The sequence below is a fragment of the Dipodomys ordii genome, unplaced genomic scaffold (genome assembly GCF_000151885.1).
Source record: "Dipodomys ordii isolate 6190 unplaced genomic scaffold, Dord_2.0 Scaffold8, whole genome shotgun sequence".
In the NCBI taxonomy this organism is placed as follows: Eukaryota; Metazoa; Chordata; class Mammalia; order Rodentia; family Heteromyidae; genus Dipodomys; species Dipodomys ordii.
In genome coordinates, this window is record NW_012267224.1 from 17,387,457 (window position 1) to 17,405,054 (window position 17,598).

At 43.7% G+C, this 17,598-nt stretch overlaps 1 protein-coding gene across 1 annotated transcript in view; it reads left to right on the forward strand.

The window, feature by feature from the left end:
* The window catches only part of LOC105980238 (chromosome unknown open reading frame, human C4orf19), a 66,157-nt gene that overhangs the window by 43,100 nt on the left and 5,459 nt on the right, over positions 1-17,598 (forward strand). The window contains exon 2 of the mRNA XM_013008980.1: positions 4,986-5,035. The gene's annotated coding sequence lies outside the window, so the exon portion shown is untranslated. The remainder of the gene's footprint in view (positions 1-4,985; positions 5,036-17,598) is intronic.

A 17,598-nucleotide genomic window follows, 5' to 3' on the forward strand; every position in this document is an offset into this window, starting at 1 on the left:
GGGAGGGAGGGAGGGAGGGAGGGAGGGAGGAAGGGCAAAGAAAACACTGTATTTTCTGGAAAATTGCTTTTTGTGCTTCTGAAGGGATAAAAAATAATAATACCTGGATAAGCTACACCTCTCCTGGGAGAGGTCTGTCACATCTGCTAAGCATTTGGAAACTGGGTGGCCACATAAGGGCAGGAAATACATACAGCACACATATTCCTAGTGATGATCATGCCAAAATATTTCTTTTCTATTTTCAATATTCAGGATATGTTCAAGTCTTTCTTAGGACAAGCCAACTTGTCATCAACGATACTGAAAGGAAACCTCGAGCAAGTTCTTGGTCTCATGATTTGGCTCTCAGGGGCAAAGAGTACTAGTTAGCTGGTTGTCCCTCCCCTGCCTGTCCATGGCATTTAAGAAAGCAAGGTGACATCATAACCGATACAAAAATAGTTTATTTATGTATCTGTTTATTTGTGTTTATTTTTGCAAATCCATCCTTCAAGAATGATGCTTTCTAATTGTTTCATTATCTTTAAGCAGTTACCTGGCTCCATTCAAAAATTATATAATTTTAAGTTCCATGTCATTGCTGCAGTCTTACACAAACATATAAAGAGCACTTGCCCAAGAAGATAAGCTGATAACACTAATTTCTAGGGCATCATGAATCCCAGGTAATTAGGACACAACTAATTTTCAGGAAGGCTATAGGAATCCATACTGGTTTTGTCATACCTGTGGCATTGACTAGCAGCTTTCCTTAGGCTTTACTCCCTCAATCCCACCATTTTATCATTAAATCCAAGTTGGAGGTTAGATCTTCAGGTCCAGTTAGCTAAGAATTTATTGAATACCTTCTCTGTGCTGGGTACTGAGTTAAAATACTTGGCACCTGAAAGATGGTGAGTTTGAGGCTAGCTTTGGAAGGGATGGACCGGACTCCAGAAAAGCTCCTCCCATCTGTGTATTACCTGGCTTTTGTTTCTTTTTTGTTAGGACACAGCTGCAGGCAAGACTGAGAAGACTAAGAAACTTGCTCATTTGGGGCCAAAGCTGCAAATAAATCCATTTTTTTTCATACATAACTTTCTCACTGCAGGCAAGTGTTTGGACCCAGAGCAAGGCATTAGGGCTGGAGACCCTGGTAACAGCTTCAGCTATATATTGAGCTAGTAATGTGGCACAACTTTTCATATACTAAGTACAGCTAATTTAGCATGGACTAAATTTTCAGATCCACCTTCAGATGAGTGAATTTTACACTCTGTGTTGTGGATGATTGTGCTTTAAGGAATGAGGATCTTCCTTGTTTCTTCTTTCTGCAATTGGAGATATAAATCAGGGTTTTGTTTCCTTGATTTCGATGACCGTCTTCTTTGATCATGACTTCACACAAGGAAAGGAAAAGATATTTCCTTATGTGAAATGGTGGTTAAATTCTCATAAGCTCCGTCAACAAAGGCGCCTGTGTGGGGACCAGAAATTCCTCTTGGAATAAGGGGCCGACCCCAGCTGAACCATATCCAAGGAAGATGCTGCAAAGCTTGCAAAGCTTGTTAAGAGAAAGCAGCACTGTGTGAGATCTTCTCTTTCTCTTCAGATATTGTTCCAGCTTGGGAATTGGGGGTAGGGTTGGGGAAACCCATCAGAGGAAAACAGAAGGTACACTAAATGCATTTTCCAAGTACAAGGAAAAGTGAATTCTTGCATCTAGTGTTCGTGCCAATTCATGCTTAACATACTGAGGAAAGAAAGGAAGAAAGAAAGAAGGAAGGAAGGAAGGAAGGAAGGAAGGAAGGAAGGAAGGAAGGAAGGAAGGAGAGAAAGAAAAAAGAGGAAAGAAGGAAGGACCGACCAGTGAGCCACTCACATGTGAATGTTAGTGTCATTTACCCTCATCTTTCTTTGCTCAGAAATTTCCCTTCCAGGCACAGGTGATGACAGATGCTTTCATAGTGATGCATAGCGTAGTGATGAGAAGAAATGAGAGGTGAGGAGGTCTTGTCCTCCTCTATATAGAGGTGTATCTTTCCAAGACACAGCCCTAGAGACCTCCTTCTTCCAACTAAGCTCCATCTCCCAGTTGTCCACCACCTCCCAATAATGACATCTCATTAAGACTCTATCAAGAAGTCAATCCATTAATTAGGTTAGATCCTACAAGATCCAATCGCCTCTCAGTGATCAGATCCTCCAGCTGAGAACCAAGTCCTCAGTACATCAGTCAGGAAGCAAAGAAAGAGGGAGAGAGGGAAAGAGGGAAGGGAAGAAGGAGAGAGAAAGAGAAAGAGGGAGGGTGAGGGTGGGAAGGGAGGGAGAAAGAGGAAGAGCAGCAGAATGGCAGCTGCCCGCTTTTACTTTACTTCTGCTAACCCCATTCACGAAGTCTGCAGGAACAAATGCACAGAGAGGTGGGGAGAATTGCATGCCCCATATGATCTTGAGCCTGTCTCTCTTGACTCCTGTTTTCCTCAGGCACTTACGGATTCTAGCATCTAAACTGGGCTAAGTCTTCAGTTTCCAAACTATCCACCTACCAGGTCAGCTATTTCACATCCTGAGCTTTCTGTTTTTACCTGCTCTGTCGCGCTCCCTGGGGATCTGTACCTTTTCTTTTTTTAATGGAAGGCAGTTGGATGCCTGCCTTGTCTACCTCCTTCCCCATGTCATCTTCTCGTCTATCATTTCAACAAAACGCTGAACTCAGGGCCTGACTTTTCAAAAACTGCCCATACGCTTCCCACTGCCCTATGTGTGGACTCGTCATCTTTCCTTTCATTGGTCAGTTTCCAAGAAATAAGAATACTTGTAATAAGGCTTTTCATATGTTTTCTTATTTTTCATGGCAGCACTGGGAATTGAACTGACTGGCCTTGTTTCTTCTTTTCTCTTTCTTTTTGTTTGCTTATGCCTAGATCAGCCTGAACTATGATCCTCCTAGTTCTGCTTCCCATGTACCTTACCTGACAGATGCGTGCCACTGCGTCTAGTCATTGTGCTTTCTCTGTAGCTTGGAATGCTGGGTATACATCCTTACATGTAGCCATGAGAGATTGAAGTGGAATATCCTAAACTAACCTCATATTGTGAGTCCCCCACCACCACCAATCTCTATCTTCCCAGTTGCTAGGATTATGGTAGTAAGAGTAAGCCATAATGGCCAACCTAATTCCCTTCTTTTGTCGTACAAATCTGTCATATCCAGCTGGCTTCCCTTGAAGCACTTACCACTGCTTGTAATATCTGACTCCCCACCACACAAGTTTCTTGCCAAGTCAAGGAGAACAAGCTGTCCAGATGGCATACTCTCAATCCTTAACATCCGACAGGCTATGTAACTTCTCATTACTTATACCAACATCCTAATAGTAGCATCTAACGGGTCAGTTCGTTATTGAAAACTAAAACAAAAGGTTGTATGGAGTCAATTTATCTGAGGTAAGAGATCAGGAAACATGGTGTGGATTCTCAGCTTGTGTGAGTTTCTAACCTTCACATCCTCTGTTTGCTCACCTTTCAAAGTATAGCGTTGGCCTTGGGGCTTCTCTGTGGAAATGCTATCATTCACAGGCAAAATAAGGGCCTGTTCCAGTAAGACAGGGATGTGTCCACAAAGATGGACCTGGGATTTGGTTCTACAAGGAATACAATAAAAGTGAAGGGAGAGAAGGTTCCCATTTTGGGGGAGGGTCCAGTCGTGGGGCTTGAACTCTGGGCCTGGGCGCTGTCCCTCAGCAATTCAGCTTAAGGCTAGCACTCTACCACTTGAGCCACAGCGCCACTTCCGGCTTGTTTCTTATGTGGTGCTGAGGAATCGAACCCAGGGTCTCAGGCATGCAAGGCAAGCACTCGACCACTGAGGCACCTTCCCAGCCCCAAGGCTCCTGTTTTTTAAATTGCCTTCTATCTGATGCAGAGCTTTTGGTGCACGGGACCGGCTGCTCTTTTCTCAAATGTTTCTACTGCTCCTTCTACTGCCAAAAACTTTCCACCTCCTTCATACAGAAGGGCAAACCCTACGATTCTGTCTTCTCACCTCTTTCCTTGGAGTGCATCTTCATCCTCCAGGTAAATCCTCATGTTGAGAGACACAACCAGTCAGGCTTTGGTTTGTTGCTGGGTGGAGTGGTGGAGCCAGGGAGGTCGCAGAGCTAAGAAAATGGAGCCCTATACTCAGTTTTTCTAGGTTCTTGTCACTATCTAAGAAAAGATTTCAGAGAGCAGAGAAAGTAAGGAACTGGAAGAACACTGAAGCCTAACAAAGAGAAAGGGTGCGTGCTCTCCTGGGAACGTGAGGCTCCTCAGGTGTTCTCAGCAGGGATACTGAATAGCCAGCTCCACTCAGAGGCAAACTTTAATGGGAAGATTATGGAGGGGGAAAGGGCAAAATTCAAGGAATGGGTTGGGACTTTCCTAGGTTAAGGGAAAACTGCCCCATGAGGTTTCAGCTGTATCATACACCAGCTGCATGACATGAATATGCCATTATCACGAAGCCATGTTGGTCCCACCAAGTTTGGGACAGTCTTATTTACTACTGTTTAAGTGGCCATATGCTCTCCTGCTGATGCACAGCTCCAGGATTCCATCAACAAACCTCTAACAACCATGCAGTCTGTCTCTTTCTGGTCCTGTGCCAATCCAGACTACTTCATAGCTGTGAGTTATAGAATAATTAACACACACACACACACACACACACGGGATAAAGAATATACATGTTGTGCCACTTCAATCTCATTGTAAGTGGAGCTATGAAATTTCAGCTAATTGTTAATTGATTGCTAAGAGACAGGTGTCCAAACTCAAGTCTACACATACCAAACCCCTTGCTTTGCTGGGCTCTCTCTTCCAGACCATGAATTCCATCCCCTCATGATGGCCGCTGATCCTCAGGAAGGGCTGCCTTCCGCCCCCTTCCCATCCAGCAAGCCAGATGTAAAAAGGTGGTAATGAGCAGACCTCAATCTTCCATTTTTTTGTTGTTGCAGGAAGAGAAGTTAAACTGTAAGAGCAACCCAATGGGCAATCTCCCCAACAGGTAAGCTGTTTTCTTTTGTCTAAGTTTTGGAAAAAGTCTATTCTTTCCATGTTCCATTAAATTGTTTTATCGCTCAGTAATACAGATTTTTTATTTTTTTGTAAGTGGTGGGATCTGAACTCTGAGCCTGCTGAACCTCAGCTCTTCAGCTCAAGGCTAGTGCTCTATCACTTGAGCCACAGCGCCATTTCCTGCCTTTTCTGCTTACCTGGTGTTGAGGAATCGAACCCAGTGTCTCATGCATGCGAGGCAAGCACTCTACCACTGAGCCACTTTCTCAGCCCTCAGATATTTTTTTTTGCATTGTAGTTTTTACTAAAACCTTTATGTCAGCAGAGCAATTGCCCAAACCTGTTCGTTTCTGATGCATTCAGATTTCAGTAGAAATCCCATGTTTTTGTTCTTGCTTGGGGAGATAACCCTAGAACCTGCATGATGAGGCATAATCCAACCAAATCCTTCACATTGAAAGAGTTGTGGTCTGTCTGTCTCCAATCTGGGCAGCTGAACAGTTTCTCCACTAAACTCCATGTCCCCAGAACAATGGTTCTCATAGCATCAGCGTCCTTTAAGGACTTGTTAGAAATGCCTTTCCTCAGGTTCCATCCCAGACTTCCTCCATCAGAAGCTCTGGGGATGAGGCCTAGCCCTGCAGGCTTCTACAGTATCCCCTCAAGTTTAAGAACCAGGTCCTAGGGTTGCAGACTTGTTGTTGCGCTTCCATATGACATATCTCCCGCAGGTCTTTTGGGGAGTGCTAGTCAGTAGGAGGAAGTAGGTCCTTGATGGGGGTGGGGGATTTCCTGGCCCCTTCTTCTGGGTGTGCCCCTCTCTGCTTCCTGTTCACCATGAGACTCCATCCTACTATAATGATATTCTTCCTTGCCTCAGACCCAACGCAGTGGACTAGCCGACTTTTCTTCTGAGACCAAACTTCAAGCCAAAAATCAACCTTCCCCTCCTTGTAAATTGTTTCCCTTAGTATTTGTCACAGTGATGAATACCTTCCTTCTACTGATCTCTCTCTGGCTCTTTTCTCCAACTCCCTCTTCATTTCCATCTTTAGTCCAAATCTCAACACCATCTGAGTACCATATGTCTTCTACATACTTGGCTCCAGTGGATCCAACCTTTATGTCCCCTACCCCCATGCTGTTTCTCAAATGTAGCCTATGTGGTCACTGTCCTTGTTCCCATGGCTGCCCGCTGTGTACAGAGCCTTATCATCCTTTGAGGTTCATGTGTGCTGCAGTTTAGAGACCTCCCAGCGCCTCTGTATCATGCCATACAATAGGCCGATAGCCATCTTGCTTTTGTGCATTCTATTCTTCTGCATTTCAGCTGCATTTCTATCACCTCCCACAGATACATCCTGGACCAAGTGTTACCCATAAATATTAAGTAATGTTTACAGGATACTCTCTCTTAGCATTCCAAATTTCCCACATTCAATGATGCCAGGTTATTGGCTCTTCGTTCACTTGTTCTCTCAACAAACAATAAAATAAAACTATTTAAGTTGTGTCAAAGGTAAAGTAAAAGGTAATGTGGGGCTATAATAAGAGATGCCTAAACCAGCAGGTGAAGTAGAGGCCAAAGAAATAGCCAATAGCAAGGTCCTTGATCCAGAAACATATAATTTGAAAGAAGATTAGTATGAGCAGGAAAAGAAACAAGAGATGATATGCAAGAAGATTGTGCTTGGAATAGGAAAGACTTTATCCTTACCTTATAAGATCCTCATTGGCTCTAAAGGAGTTACTACAGTCAGGTCTGACAATTCACTATGCTTCAATTGTATACGTTGCTTAAAATGAAGACGCAGTGAAGAAGCCCTTTCACCAGGACAAATGCAAGCCTGAGTTCCTGCCCAGTTCTCATCATCTTTCTATCACCTGATCAACGTACCAACACTTTCTGTGTATTTATCAATACATTTATCTTAGTGAATTTGTGGCACTCTAATGTATTCCTAAACACACCTAGCTCAAATGTTCACAGAGAAAGAGCATCTGTAAGGCTCATCGCAGCACTTCCTAAACTTAGAACCAGGAGACAGCACTTCAGCGTTCTACTTGGGCCACTTTAAACTGTGAAACCATAAGAGGGAACAGTACCCACATGCAAAAATGTGGCACAAGTAAATCAGAAGGAAAATAGTACGAAGGTTGAGAGGAGGCGGTAGACAGCTTATGTGAGCTCAACTAGGAACAGCCACGTCAGCAAGACCACATTCTCAGTCATTCTATGTGTAATGTCCCCAAATGACCATACCAGTGCTGTGGGTATTGATTTGGGGGTTACAATTCAACCCTAGCAAGTAGGTGAATTTACAAGAACTGAATCCATAGGTCATGAGGATATTGACTAGACATGGAAAGCATGTATTAGGAAAACTCCTGTATGCTTGACATTTTTACCATGGCCTTAATTATGCTACATCATTAAATGTCTGAGGGGGTTGGACACTTATGAAATGTTGAGTTGGGGGAGTGATAGGGATTCAGATTTTAACCCCCTGGAAGGCACTGTGGAAATAAGCGAGCACTGACTTTAACCAAGAAGATTTTTCTAGTCATCCCAAATTAATAAGCAAGCTACTTGCCTATATAGCACATTACCTGATGCATTTAATCTAGTACTTTTAACTCTATATTTGGTCATCTTTTTTTGCAAAAGGCTCTCTCTTTCTGGACTCTAAACCCTGCTTAGAGCCCTGGAACCAAATTCAGTACTTGGCCCATAATAGGTGCTAAGGAAATACATATTGCATGAGTGGTTCGTGAGTCCTTTAACAAATACAAGAGATCTTTTACCCCTTTGTCACCTGGAAATTAGCAGAACATCTTCCCTCCAGCAGGTGCTCAGGATGTTTAAGGTCTCTAAACCATGCTCCATCTTTTCAATGCAAGAACCATTTTGACTATACTTAGAAACTTTGGGGTTCAATTCTGTATGGTAGGGCCATGTTACAAGTACAAGTTCACAGTCCTTTCTGCTTTTGTTTATTTTTCAGCTACAGTCTCAGGCTTTTGCCTGAAGTGGGCCTCTGACAGTGACCTCCTACCTCTGCCTCCCCTGTATCTAGATGACAGACATGAGCCACGACTCCTAGCCTGTTTTTATGAGATAGAGTGGCAATAATTTTTGTCCCGAGTAGAGGGGGCTTGGACCTGAATCCTCCTCTCTCTACCTATTGACTATCTGGGATTTAAGGCATGAACCCCACATTCAGCATCTCTTCTTCTTCTTCTTGGCCACCAATTCTGTCATATTAGTATAGTACCCTTATGATCTTGTTTAGCCTTAATTACATCCTAAGAGCCTTATCCACAAATGCAGACGTATAGGGTTAGGGCTTCAACATATGACTTTTAAGGGACACCTAGCCATCACTGTAGGATTCTAGAACCAGCAATGATGACCTTGCTTTGTAACTTAAACCAAAGTCAGGCAAATTAGCCTTACAAACAGTGCCCTACCCTGAGCACTCTTGGCATATCACACACACACACACACACACACACACACACACGTCTCCAGCTGTGACCTGCTGTGACCTGCCTTCAATGAGCTATGCGGCAAGTTCTTTCAGACCACGCTGTCATGATGGTGGTGATCATGACAGAAGGTCCACTGAGTCCCATATGAAAGACACAGAAGCGAAAGGGGGAAAAATCATTCAATTTAAAACTTTAAAACTCATCTGCTCGGGTAAACTATGTTGGTATTCCCTGAGAATTTTCCAGAGTACACATATCCATAATGGGTTCGAGGAGTCATGCCCCACTTCAACTACAGCTAGTCTGCTTGGTGTGGAACTTGGTGTGAATGGCATGGTCTGTTGGTTGTTCCATGGACAGGATTCTACCCAAGTACCAGGATTTAGGGGAAAACATGTAATTCCATATCCTTGATGAGAATCTGATTGTATGTGACATTTTGCATGCTTATTGAGCCCTTCCCTCTCCCCTCCCCCTCCCCTCAGTCTCCCTTTCCCTCTCCCTCTTCCTCCCTTCCCTCTCTCTCTCTCTTATTCTCTCAGTGTGGTCTTAGCCACACTTTGAAATTTTCTCAACCTGAGTACCTGGGCCTTTGTGTCTGTGGGTTTCTTGTCTCTGGATGCTACCAAACTCTGATGGGAAGTATTGGAAAAAAATATTAGGTGCTGCTAGTATGAAGTATGTAGTTAAGCCTTTGATGGCTGCACTGGTATTGAATTTGTGCAAGCTTCTTCCTTGTCATTATTCCCTAAATAATACAATATTACAAAACATTCATATTGTCTTAGGTATTATAAGTAACCCACATGTTATTTCAGTTAGATGCAAGTTTCTCCCTATACCAAAAACAAAACATAAAGGAAAGTATATGTAAGGTTTATAAAAGCTATGCTATTTTATATAAGGGACTTAGGGATTTTTTGTATCTGTGGTTCACAAAGGTGCCAAGGGAAAACAATAGACCAATAGCATGCAAGCTCTTGGAGATATCTAGATAATCAATCCCAAGAGTTTCGATATTTTTCGGAAGCTGTAAGTGGAGCATTTCTGAGGCAGGCATGAGGGACATATTAAAAGTCATCTCCTGCCGCCATCCAGATGCTGGGGAAGGAGCTAGCACCTTACACATTTTTACAGATATAAAGAACATCTAAACGTATTCATTAGCCACCTCTCACACCCATTGATGACACTGTGGAAGAGAGCGTACAGGTCCTTATGGCTTACACTTTCCCCAGTGGTCATTTTAGAGTGTCTACTAAAAAGGGGCATGGGAGCTCACAAGGAAAGCAAGGAGTCTTTTCCTGAAATGACATTCCATGAAAAGCAGACCGATCTGTGTTGGGAAAGGGATCTTAGTGCCATTGATTAAGGAGCTAAGTCCAACCACACTTGATGCCCCCACGTTGACCTCCCCTGAATGTGATTTTCAGCAAGTGCAGCACATATATATGTTACATGACACCAGTTTTTGCAGAATCCAAGGGCACTACTGCTCCTAAGCCAGGCCACTTTGGGCCAGAATGTTATCTGTATTAGGCAAAGTCCTGCAGGGAACAGGAACCCCTCCTTCCAAACGGAGGAAATTGTATATGGGTCATTTGGTTATGCCAATATTGGAAGAGCTGAGAAAACAAATGAGGTGATAAGGCAACACAGATTGTTCGGGGAGAGAGATGTTCCCACCTGCTCTGGTTTGAAGGTTTGTCTCCTCTCAAACTCATGCCACACTTTAATCTCTGGTATAACAGTGCTGGGGAGGTATGGCCAGTTGTGAGGGGGTCATGTGGTCATCACAGGGGTGGGTCCCTGATAAAAGAAGATGCTCTAGCCCCTCCCATATCTCTCACTAGCTTTCACTCAAACATACACACTCACCTCATGGTCCCTACTTTCTCTCCAATACGTGCACCATGTAGTAGTTTCTGCTCTGTCATGATATAACAAGATGGACTTCAGCAGATTTAGTGAGCCCCTACTGGGTACTGAGGCATGGATAGAAGTAGCTAGCAGATGCTCTGCTGTCTTTATAGAAGAAATTAGAAATGGCCAGCCCCAAATCAGAGACAGTGCTTCATGTATAAGTCAAAAGATGAGTCACAGGCTCTTGCCTGTGACTCATGCTTGTAAGTCTAAGTAGTAAGAAGGCTGAGATCTGAGGTTCATGGTTCAAAGCCAGACCAGGCAGAAAAATCTACAAGACTCTATCTCCAATTAATCAATAAAATTCCAGACGAGGTATAGCTCAAGTAGTACAGTGATAGCCATGACTGAAAATGCCCTATGAGAGCTTGGGGCCCTGAGTGCAAGGCTAAGCACCACCACCACCACCCTCCCTCCCCCACACACACATACACATATACGCACTCTGCAGTCTATTTCCTTGATAGGACCATTTACTGTCAGATGGTGGTAGCATGGCCACTAGGACTTAAAGGTGACAGTAACTGTTTGGGATACTTACCTTAACTTCCCCACAAGGCAAAGCACCTACCATAGATTATAATAACCACTATATAATCATTTGGGTAAATGCCCAAAAATGGGATTGCTGAGTCATAGGGCAGCTCTAGGTGGAGTCGTTGAGGAACCTCCATGCTACTTTCCAAAATGGTTGAACAAGTTTACACTCCCACCAACAATGCAGTAAGGTTCCCTTCTGTCCACATCCCCTCCAGCATCCGTTGTTATTAGAGTTCTTGATTCTAGCCATTCTAACTTGGGTGAGGTGGTATCTCAATGTTGTTTTGATTTGCATTTCTTTTATGGCTAGAGAAGTTGAGCATTTCTTCCTGTGTCTATTGGCCATTCTTCTTTCCTCTTCAGTGAAGTTTCTCTTTAAGTTTTTAGCCCACTTATATATCAGGCAGTTGTTTCTTTGAAGATTTGTTGTTGGGGATTTAATTTTTGAGTTCCAGGTATATTTTAGATATGAGACCCTTGTCCATTGTATGGCTAGTGAAGATCTTCTCCCAATCCGTGGGCTTGCTATTGATCTTGCTAGCTATGCAGAAGAGACCACACTAAAGCTACCAGCACATACATTTATTGCAGCATTATTTACCATAGCTAAGATATGGAACCTAAGCAGATGCCCCTAAGTAGATGAATGGATCAAGAAATTGTGGTATATATACACAGTGGGATTCCATGCCTCCATCAGAAAGAATGACATTGCCCCATTTGTTAGGAAATGGAAAGACTTGGAAAACATTATATTAAGTGAAGTAAGCCAGGCCCAAAGAAACATAGGTCCCATGGTTTCACTTATTTGTAATAACTAGTGTATGTCTGAGTCAAGCAGAAAATGTCAGATAAGTTGATGTTAGGGAAATGAACCCCAAGATAAGTATTCAAATGTTTTTTTTTCTTTCATGCAATTGTTTCTAACGTATTTATAAGATGATTTCTTTGTTGCTTTGTATGTCCCTCCCCCACAGTATAACCCCTGCTTTCACTGTATTTGATGTTGATATAATTTGTGGAGGGGAAGGGAAAACAATCGTTTAAATAGGGATACAGGTAGACCCATTGCAACAATGAGATGTACAAGTCGTTATGTCAAAAAAATGAGCTTTAAAACTTTGATGGGGGGAGGGGATCCAAGTGGGGGAGTGGGGGTATGGGAAGGGATGGGAAGGGAAACAAAGGAGGAGGCAACAATGCTTGATAAGAAATGTACTCATTATCTCGCCCATGTAATTGTAACCCTTCTGTATGGTATTTTCACAATTAAAAAAGAGAGAGAGAGAAATAACCACTATATACTGCCATCTGGTGATTGATACTTGAAACTACACTGTAAAAATTAGTGGTCACCTAAATGAAGAGAAAAAAGTTTCTTTTTGCAAAAACTACTGGACACAAGATGCTTTTTATGGTGTAATCCAGTACACTCAGAAAAACATACAGGAAGTATTCATAATTAAGACAATAACCACAGCATTAATAGCAGCTATATTGTCCCACTGTCTAACTTTTGTAGCATTGGGCAACTTATATAACCTATCCATTTCCATGTGCTTAGCTTTCGTACATGCACTATTCCTCACTTTGAGGAGTTGTTGTAAAGTTGAAGTGAATTAAGACAGAAAGTCCCAATAAGAGCACTCTGCTGTGTAAACTCACCTGTTAACTACAGTATTTATTAGTAATTCCTGGCAGTGCCAGGCACAAGAGTAAAATGCTTTCCATACTGTCATCTCATTGAATTTTTATCGTACGTCTCATGAGCAGAATGGTTATCATTTCCACTTTGCAGACCAGACTACTGAAGCTCAGAGGCAAAGAGAATTGCTTACAAGTTACAGGGAGTATAACTGTAATTGTAACCAACTCTCACTTCAGTCTGCTCTCTTACCACTGTGATATATTGCCAGGTTGGTGGGGGTTGTCTTCCTGGAATATACATAAATCCCATCCTGCTCCATACCTTTTACCTGCCACTCCACACACACACACACACACACACACACACACACACACACACACACACACACACACACGCTCTCTCAAAGCATGCTCCCCAAAAATTACACCCATGAGTTTTCAAAACCTACACATTAAGGAGGGAATGCTTTTGTTAAGGAAATATACCAGGTAGTCTAGAGTTTGTGTGTGTGCTTGTGCTAGTCCAAAGCCTGAACTCAGGTCCTCAAGCTCTCACTTAGATTTTCCATCATGGCTAGCACTCTAGCACTTGAGCCATGCCTCCAAGCTGGCATATTGCTGGTTAAGTAGAGGGTCTTACAGATTTTCCTTCCAAGGCTGGCTTTTAACCAAGGTCTTCAGATCTCAGCCTCTTGCATAACGAGGATGACAAGCATGAGCCATGGGTACTAGCTAGAGTTTATCTTTTCACTTATCTTATTCAGTTTGGCGGGCCAGCTCTAATTTCTTCTAAAAAGGAAGCAGAGCACCTGCTAGCTATTTTTCATTCATTCTACTTGAATGGAGATCTCAGTACCCAGTCATGGCTCACTAAACATTTGTCTACTTTGCCTGCTGGTCAGATTCTAGGAAGTCCTGGATGATGTTCTCTAAATATCAGCAAGTCAGTTTTCTTTTTAAAAAAACCAAGGTGAATATTTAGGTGTTTCATTTTATTATAGCTCTCTTGCAAATATCCCCTTCATCTTCCACACACTCAAAATCCTTCCCAATAGCTGCTTGAAGTAGAATGTCCTTGATGCTTGGAATCGTGCCACAGCAGCACGGCTGCATCCCAAGAGGAGCTCTTTGTCCCTCTCAATTCATGTGCTTGACTAGGGGTAGACACTCTATTGGAATAATTTATGAAATCTGAGAGCCCAGAGTGATGTATACCCACCGTCTCCGGCAAAGGCAGGAGAGTTGCAGTAGAAGTCAGCCAGGGTTATATAGCAAGGTTCCATGTCCCAAATAGCATCTGGTACCCATTCTCCTTCATTCCCACCTGTCACAGTAGTCATTCCTGTAGTTGAATGCCAAGGATAAGCTAACACTGGCTGAGGAAGGGATCACCTGTGAGGAGGGCGGCCGCAGAAGCACACTGAAGGAGTGGCTGTCTCCTGGGATGAATGGAGCAGCGGCCTGTGGACAGGCCCTTAGCTCCGATTCTCCCCGAGGGTTCTGATGCCTGTGAAGGTAGACAGTAGTCAGCAACAGCTCTCATCTTACATGCCACGACACCTGCATGGAGTCAGAAAAGCGGGTGAGCTCTCGATGTACCCTTTTCCCAGCCCTTCCTCCATCGCCCTCTTCAGGCAGAGCCTTGCTGCTGGTGGTTTCTTGCACCAAGCAGTGCCAAGTAGATTAAAAACTGGCCTTAGATTGTTAATAATTTTCTCCTTGACCTTTTTCTATTGCCATTATTTCAGATGGAAGGAGAAAGCTGCAAGAAAAACTCAAAGAATCCCCTATTTCCTCTACCCAGAAACTCAAGAATAAATAGTTACTACAGTGTTCTACTAAACTCTCTTCTGAACACACACACACACACACACACACTCACACACATTTTTCCTAATCATGACCAAAATGGGAAAATAACATTGATTTAAGACAATCACCTGATCTGCTCACTTCCTTCACATCTTGATCAATTGTGCCAGTGGTGACCTTTTAACAAGAAAATGGGTCATGTAGAGCATTGTGTGGTCATGGCTGCTTGGCCTCCTGTAATCTGGTCCCTCGATCTGTCTGTATCATCCTGACATTACATTGTTTAAGGCATACAGACCACTTGCTTTGGGGAATGCCCTTCCTGTTGCAGTTCAGGACCTGTTCTCGGGCATGAGAATCCAGGAACGGTGATGCTGGGCACTCAGCACTTTGTATAGAGCCCTCATGCCAGCCATTACGATGGTATTACCTTTGGTGACGTGGATTCTACTCACCAGGTTTTACCACCATAAAGACACTAATCTCACCTTCAACCTTATGGTGGGAAGAGGCTAACTATCCTATTGTCCACTTTACCCTCCCTGACCCCAAGTTTCAGCATCCACAATGATTCCTACTTGGGTCCATTCTTAGTACGAGGGTTGTCAGATGGCAGTTTTTCTAAATGCCTCATTCCTTGTCATGTGCTGGCTGGCTTCCTCCTTGTACGTCAGAGCCTTCCCTTTCCCCTTCTGTGTAATTCATCTCATGGTGGACTTGTGAATCCTTGTTTTCTTCCATGAGCCCCAAACCTTTATAGTAGTATTTATACTGGATCTAGAGCTGGCCAGGAGGACCTTTACATGCTGGCTACTGTCCTTTTACCCCTGTCCCTGTATTCTGCAAGGCAACTACAATTTAAAGGCAACTCTTTCTGGGTGGGTTGAGCCTTTCACTCTGGTACTGGATGTCCTGATGAATAATCAAGTTTCTCTACGTGGATAGAAAATGCCTCACTCTCCCTGATTTTTCCTCCCTCCCTTAATTCCTCCCTTGTGAAACAGGATTTTCCTTCAAGAAGACTTTACCAATAACTGCCATTCCCATGGTTATCTTCAAAGATGGGATTAAAACAGGACTCCAGGAGCCTGCTGCTGGCGCCCACAGTGGGTGGACACAGCCATCATTATGCTGTTTGTTTTTCCCCTGTGTAAACCACGAGATGGTTACTAAAGGGTTTGTCCTTTGCTTCCCGGTTGCTTTTTTACACACCAAAGAGAAAGCTGAATTTGATTCTGCTTTAGCAATCAAGGTCACCCAGGAAGAAAGCAGCCAGACCACTCTTTTGTGACTCAACCTTGCTTCCAAAGATACTGCTATTTTCTCATTTCCATGTAGCTTGCCAGGACCCGTCGTTTTCCTTTTTAAGTCTTGGAAAAAGAGAACCCCTTGCTAAATCAAGGTTTGGATGGGGCGGGGTGTCAGGTGCAAAAGGAAATGGGTCCAGTTTTAAGCTAACACATCATATAGGGAAGGAAACTTGTAGTTGGGGTGTGCAGGTGCCCCACCCCGCTCTTCAGCCAGTCACACGGCTGTGGCCCTTACAGCCAGTGGAGAGGAGGAATGTCACTAGGAAGAAAAACAGGGAGTGGGGAGCACAACCTGGAACAAGGAAGAGGCTGTCCCCACCAAGCTCCGAGCTCCAGCAAAAGAGCAAAGCATGGTGCTCAGGTATGGGACCAGGTCTGCAGCATATTACTGTAGTACCCCAAGACAGTGGGGGGGGAACCAACCTGGAAATGCAACCCTATATGAGGAAATTCCGTGAAGAAGGCCTGTAAAGACAAGGCAAGGGGGCCCAGGACCCAACTCGTTAGCCTGTGGGAAGCTGGGCGCAAGTGTTGCAAGCTGTCAAAGTGTTGTGCATAGTATCGCTCCAGATATTCTTCCCCCTCTCTCTCCCTCCTATCTTCCCTTCCACTCTCCTTCCTTCTCTTCCTCTACTTCCTGTTCTCTCTCTTTTCCTCCTTCCCTGTCTCTCCCTTCTCCTATCTTCCCTCCTTCCCTCTCTCCCTCTTTTCCTTCCTTCTCCCCTTCCTCTCTTTCTTATTCTCTCCCTCTTTTCCTCTTTCCCTCCTCCCTCCCTTCCTTCTTCCCTCCTTTCTTTTTTCATTCCCTCCTTCCCTTCCTCCCTCTCTCTCTCTGGCTTTCATTCCCCACATACAGCTCTTAAGCTCTCTGTCATACAGCTCACATGGAATTTTTCAGTAAGTCACATTTTACAATTGCTTCAGTTTCATGATTACAACCAGTCTTTTTTACTCCAACACTTTTAAGCCATTGTTTTGCCTTTCCTTTGACTTTTTCTTTGCCACCTATCCTCTTGGCTGATTGTTTTCTTTTGAAACCAAAAGCCAAGACAAGCAAAGTCACTGCAGGCAAGACATGGGCAGGATTCCAGAGCTGGTCCTGGGGTAGGAGAGGGGGAGGTGCTGGGAGAGAGGAAGAAGGGTTCATGGTACTTTTAAGTCTATCCCATTTATTCACCTATCTTTAAGTTGCTAGCAGAAAATGGGGCCATAATTGGGAAGCTTAAGTAGGAGTAAAATCTTCAACTTTGGAAAGGAGATCATGTAATGAGAGTGCTCTGATAAAGTAAAAGATCACGCACGCATCTCACTATCTAAACTCCCAATGATTTCTATGTGGGGAACTGTCATTGCACTTAAGGTTTATGTCCTTTGATTGGTGTCACCCTTAACAGAAATATACCATGTAGCCTTATTAACAGCACCACAAATTATTTTTTGCTATGCCATATCCAAATAAGGTTAGGTGATACACTGGTCCATGCGTATTCCCCCCAACACCACCATAGGGTGAGGATATTATTATACCTGTTGACAGACAAAGTAGCAGAAACACAAAGTCAACCAATGAAGAGGCGGCCAGAGCTGGACTCAGACCCAGGGTTTTTGGACCCCAGAGGGACCTCCTCCAACCTACTGGGTGACACGGTCAGCACAAACTTAGCAAGTATTGTTAGACCACAGACACACAAAAAGCCCTATCCTATTCTGGGGGAGAGGGGCTGAAGTACTTAGAAAATCTATCCATTCCACAAATGTGTATTACGTATTTTATGGGTGCCAGGCACTGCCCTTGGTCCTGAGGAATGAGACTAAAAGGCCCTCCGTT